Genomic DNA, 6,251 nt, shown 5'->3' with positions numbered 1-6,251 from the left:
CTTGTGACCGGCCGCCAACTGGATTTGACTCCATTCACCACAACTCTCTGGGCCCGGCCGTCCAGCCAGTTTTTGACCCAGCGCAGAGTCCACCTGTCTAAGCCGTGAGCCGCCAGCTTCTCTAGGAGAATGCTGTGGGAAATGGTGTCAAAGGCCTTACTGAAGTCCAGGTAGACCACATCCACAGCCTTTCCCTCATCCACTAGGCGGGTCACCTGGTCATAGAAGGAGATCAGGTTGGTCAAGCAGGACCTGCCTCCCATGAACCCGTGCTGGCTGGGCCTGATCCCCTGGTTGTCCCCCACATGCCTTGTGAGAAAGGAATGGAAAATGAAAAGGAAATCATGGAATACAACGCTCAAATGCCTCCCTCCAGTTCCAAGTATGTAATAAAAAATTATGAGTGGAAATTAGTTGTGGCTATAGGTATCTGAAATGCAATTAGAACAAATTATATTCATTAATGTAAACAATACAAGTTATCATGCAAGCCCTTTGTTTCTATGAAAATAAGTATTGCTTCTTTGGGGTGCTGAATTCATGTTTCCATGACAACATACACTTGCAGCTGAAACATCCTTGACTGTCTGCTTTTTTATAAAGGATCTGATTACACTTTCATTCAAAAACATGTACCGAGGGAAGCAATTTTGTTTCAAAATAGGCAGATACAATTATAAATGTAGACTATCATTGTGTTTACACTGTTGCAATTGCTAGTATGATGTTGTCTTTTGATCTAGTTGAACAGGCTTCACAGAGAGAAAATACAGATGGCAGAGGCTGAAGAACTCGGAACCACAACTTCCTTCCAGTAAAGTCTTCTTTCATTTCTTCAAGCTATTAAGCAATTCTGTATTTTCTAAGCTTCTGCAGAAGACACACACCTTCAATTGGAAACGGAAGTTGCCCAACCAATTACACACACTGGCTTCTTTCTGCTTAGATACTTGCTTTAAATATAACCTAGATGGAACAAATTACGATGGTTTTCAGGCAACCTAGCTGCTTGCACTTGCCACGGAGCAAAGGTCAAGTCATATCATAGAAAATTTAAAAGTAACTCTTTGCATATCAAAAGCTAAAGGGCCATGTGCAGTAAGCTGTAAATGAAGATATGTTTTAGATACACTCACTTGTAGATAGCTATGCAGGATGTCACATTATATTAGATCTATTAACTGTCTTTGTAAAGCAGCAACGAAAGCAGAATATTATTCTTCCACACTCAGACTTACTACATTTGAAGTTTCTCTGGAGGAAGGATCAAAGGAGGAGGTAGTCCCTAATTTTAGCTGTCAGAGCTAGAAGAAGCAGCTCACAGAGCAGGAATAATAACAAAATTAAATTCTACTAATAGGCCCACCAACTGCTATGGCTAAGTAAGGGTATTCATACTGCAGTATTTTTTTTTTTTTAAGAGTTCATACTTTCTTGATGATACAAGGTGTGTTTGTGTACAAAAGAGGAAGGAGGGAAGAAAACAGATAAAGCCAGATCATGTGGGTACTGCAGATAGCAACTGAAAAACATTAGACTCCATTACATTACCGTGCAGCCAACTATGGAGCATACTAACATTTCTGGACCAAATTGTGGTGGTCACAAATGAAGTCAATACCAATTTTGTTTACAGATTGCAGCATTAGTTGATCTGTTGTACAGTTCAACCAGGACGTCTGAAGACTGATTTTACAGTATTTTTTCTCTTAAGCAAGGTATGTTTTACCCATCTAACCCACACTACACCCATTCATTAATGACACTAAGGAGGAAAAAAAAAAAAAAAAGATTGCAGCGTTGCCTCCATCTCCCTTTTGTTGGGTTGACATATTTTCTTTTATCTGTTTAGTGAAGAAGAAAAACGTCCAATAGGTAAAGAGGTTCTCTTAGCTTTCAATTTTCATAACTGATTACACATTGCTTCAACAAATGCTCATCTCTAGCTACATTAATACCTCTGTGCTTTAGTATTCCTTATTGAGGAATGTATGTTACATCTGTGGTACGGCCAGACAGACAACTGTGAGGATTTCTAAAAACAGATAAGAAGGTCAAACACTTTGGTTCTTTATTGAGTGAATCCATGTATGACTTCGGTGGCAGTTTTATTTAAAGCACTCACCCACAGAGGGTGAAAACTTTCGTCCTTTACACCTATCAAGAAGTGATACACTCAACACATACCTCAAACAGAACCTTCCATATATCACCCTGTTTTGCATACCACAAAAGCTTCCTCTTTGAACTAGTACACATACAGGAACTTGAGCGAAGACATGCCTGATTCTTAAATGTTTTTATTTCTCTTAAGAAGAGAGAGAATTTTTTAAAACACACATAGTAGTACATATACACAACCCCTACAAGTTTTGTTATATTAATTCCATGCCTCCCTGAAATCAGTATAAAAACATTCCCATAACTTCAAACTAATACTTTGTATGACATGGTATGGTACATTAAAATTATGGCTAAGAGTTTGGCAATGAGGCAAAGAACAGAACTGCAAGTCATTGTGACTAGGATTTTGCTGTCTATTTCTGCTTTTGGGAGTAAGGTGGATACTGCAGTCTTTAAGCCAAATTCTGTTTTCTGACCATAGCATGTTTCATTCAAAGCACTTCACAAGAGGAAAAATAAACACAGTAAAGGCAGCATAATGTAAACATATCATTTAATAATGCTAACAGCATTGGCAGCATAATGCTAACAGTCATTTAAAAAAAAATATTGTGGCTTTACTGAATTATAAAAGAAGTCATACAGCAGGAGGGAGAGATGCATCATTAAATGAAACATTCTTAACAGCTTTAATAGAAAAACAGCTTTCCCTTTGTTTTGATGTAGTGAATCAGTGACTTATTACCAGTAGATGACTTTGCTTTTCTTTGGCAAACTGATAAGATTTTCCTGTTACTACCAGGGATTACAACTAATCTGGATTTTCTGCATTTGCTTCCTTGTTCGTGCAGCAGCAAGTCTGGTAGAGGATGGTGTTTATTTGTTACCTACCTACTGCAAGTACCTTTATTTCAATTAAAGAAATGACACACAACAGGAAATAAAAAATGAGAAAGTTTTGCTGAAGCTGGAAGCTTAAACACATTTATTTACACTTAAGTTTTTCAAACTTGTGTGGCTTTCTGACCTCTCAGCTCATCTGTTTGTGTCCACAGCTACCCCCATTTGCCCTCTACACATCACACAATGTAATATTGTGTAGAAATAAACTGCATCTGTTAATGCATCATGTTGACCCTACATAAATTTTGCAATTAAAAATCCACATATTCTACAATACTGAAACAGGAAGATGAAGAACTCCAGCTTTTCACAAACGTTGTGCTTTAACAATCCGCGTAACAATCTAGTGGGGTGATAAGGTGGGCGTTTCTCGCTTACACCTCACAACACGCATCAGTCCTTTCCGAAGATGAAATACACTTCTATGCCAAAGCCCGACAAAGCACTCGAGCCCACAGTCACTAGCAGTCCACCTCCCGTCTACCAGAATAGATGGGTCTCGTGCCAATTACCATACAAAAGAGTAAAATGATAGAAAGTGGCTTGAAAACCAAAGAGTTCTAGAGAACAGCTGTAACCATAAAGCAGGATGGCAGGCAGCTCTGCCTTTTCATCGTTTAAGGTATGTTCCTTTAGACAATGCTGACTAGATTGCTACAGAGCTCTGGTCCTCACAGCCTATTTTTGGTGCTGTATCCTATTGACTTTTCCTTCTGAGTCTGTAGATTCTTTTTGCTACCGTCTGGTAACAACAGCGTCTGTACAGAATTCCCACTCGCTTCAGCAGGGAATTCTGCTTTAAAAATCAATTGCTGTGATAAAGTCCCAAGTTTAAGAGCTATCATCTCCTGCCGCTGCTTCAGCAACATTTGGGGTCAGTGAAGTCAGCAAGTCTGGCTGAGTGAGGGCTAAGTGAGTTTGAACTTAAAGAAGTTATGTTTTCCAATTTACTCAAAAAGAAAACACACAAATGAAAAAAGCTGTTTCACAGCTGTTGCCTGGACTGCCACTATCATGGTCTGCAAGGCTACAGGAATCCCAACGATTCATAGTGCTTAGGACTAAAAACTGCCAGACCACTTCAAGTGGTTGTTACAGAAGATGAACAAGTTATTTTGCCATTTTCTTGTAAGGAAACAACCAGACGAATCAAATTTCAGTAAGAGAACAGCCCTTACTCAAAGCAAGAGGTATTTTGATAGAAGTGGGTAAGGAACAGACAGTCTCCCATAATATTATTAGCCTTTATTTTTCTGCAGTAGCATGATTAAGAGAGAGCTTTCAGTGGAACAGACCCTACCTAACAACATAATGTTAATATGTTAACAAATTTAAAGAAAAACTGCAAATGTTTTTAGGTGAGTCTATTGAAAGACAATGCATGCTTATGTACATGACCTGAACTTCTATTTCATTTTTTTTCAAAATGGAAAGACAATTCTTAAGTATTTACTGTTGTTTACACATATACTGAAAATCTACAGACTTTTGCTTGAAAAGTTAACAAACTATACATCCTTACTGTTATTAGTAAGGCTCCTCTTTTTTTTTTTTTAAATCATCCCCATAGTGCATTTATTACAATACCATCAGCCTAAATAAAGCAAAGCAGAACAGGGGAGAGGGAGAAGGAAGACAAACTTTACAAGCAGGGCCATTTTTTCTTAATTTCTGAGTTTAAGTCACCAGCCTAATTATATTCTCATCTACTCATTTTCCATGTGTAACTTTCTAGAACACAGTGCAGGTGTACTAATAGTATTAACAGTAGAAATAAATTAGGCCAAGAAAATTTTAAGTTTTTCTGATGTGTTTGTTTTGGTGGGTGAAACAGAAAGACAGGGATTTGGCAAGAAGAAAAGACACGTCAGCAAGGGAAAGAAGGAAGGAGTCTCAGTAGAAAATAGGGAGGAGGGTGCGAGAGACAGAAAGTGAGTAATACCGGCGTCTAGTATAGTCCAGATCAAATGTTTCAAGTTGAAGAGACTGGTTTTCTACTGCTTGACCACTGGTAAAACTGGAAACACGTTTATCTGAATTTTAACAGAGGTGCACACGCACTTTTTAAACCTTATAGAAACAAGGTCACAAAGATGACTAGCTTGATCTTGAAAATACTGCATCATGAAGCCTACGTTATTTATACAGAACACTTTTTAGGGAATGTTACGCTTGCGGTGAAATCTTGGCCAAGAGCAGCAGACACGGTGTCATCACCCAGGACAGGCGCACACCTGCAAGCCCAGCACCAAGGCACAGCTGTGGCAGGATGTCCAGCACCACACGCGGCCTGATTCTGGCCCTCGCTGTCACTGGCTGCTACGCAACCCGGCCGGTTCATAGGGAGCCACAAACCATACATGCACAACCCCAGGACACCTGACTGACGCATCCCAGAGACTACAGGCACGCAGCCTGAAGAGCAGAGGCCTGCTGTGAACGAGGGGGCATACAGCACCACCTGAACGGGAGGGCCACGTCCATGTCCCACAGCACCTGCGTGACGCATTGGGCCAAAGCTTGGAAGTTTTAAATGAAGACTTAAAACCAAAACCAAACCAAAACTTCTGTGCATGCTCCCATTGCTAACAAATGAGGGGGTTTTGTTAAATTAATTTTCTAGACTGGCAGCATCAGCCAGTACATGAGCCATACCCTGAATTCCAGACAAATTATTTCTAGGACTCTCACTTGCTGACACAGCTCCAGACCAATTAAAGCTCTGCCATCCCCTAACACCTGAGTTACCACTTTCTTTCAACTCCCTCATTTGCCACACAGGCAAATCCTTTACTTTACATGCTGCTGAATATCTAGGCAGCACACCACCACAGAAAGGGAACTCAACTCCTCTAACCACGCACCTGGAAATCGGACATGGACACAAAAGCCGGAGTGGGAGGTTTGCTTTGCTTGTACCTGTTTTTTTGACAAGAGAGAGGCCTTCTCCCCGCTGCAATCATCACCGCTGCTGAAGGCCTACGGGCTTTAGGCGGTCCCACAGGTGTCAGGCGGACCTGACAGCGATGCCCGGCGAGGCTCACCCTCCTCAGCTCCCGGGACGTGAGGGAGCAGCCTCCGCCGCCGGGCTTTGCAGAAAAGCCCCCCGCCCCCGCGGGCGGCCCGGCGCCCCCTCCAATGAGAGACCGCGGATGGAGGCGGGAGACAGCAACGGCGGGAAAGCAGGGCGGCCGCCTCGGGCCCCCTCCCAGCGCCCGGGGGGA

This window comes from Aptenodytes forsteri, unplaced genomic scaffold (assembly GCF_000699145.1).
Source record: "Aptenodytes forsteri isolate BGI_AS27 unplaced genomic scaffold, ASM69914v1 Scaffold1, whole genome shotgun sequence".
Classification (NCBI taxonomy): domain Eukaryota; kingdom Metazoa; phylum Chordata; class Aves; order Sphenisciformes; family Spheniscidae; genus Aptenodytes; species Aptenodytes forsteri.
This window is presented reverse-complemented; position numbering follows the sequence as displayed.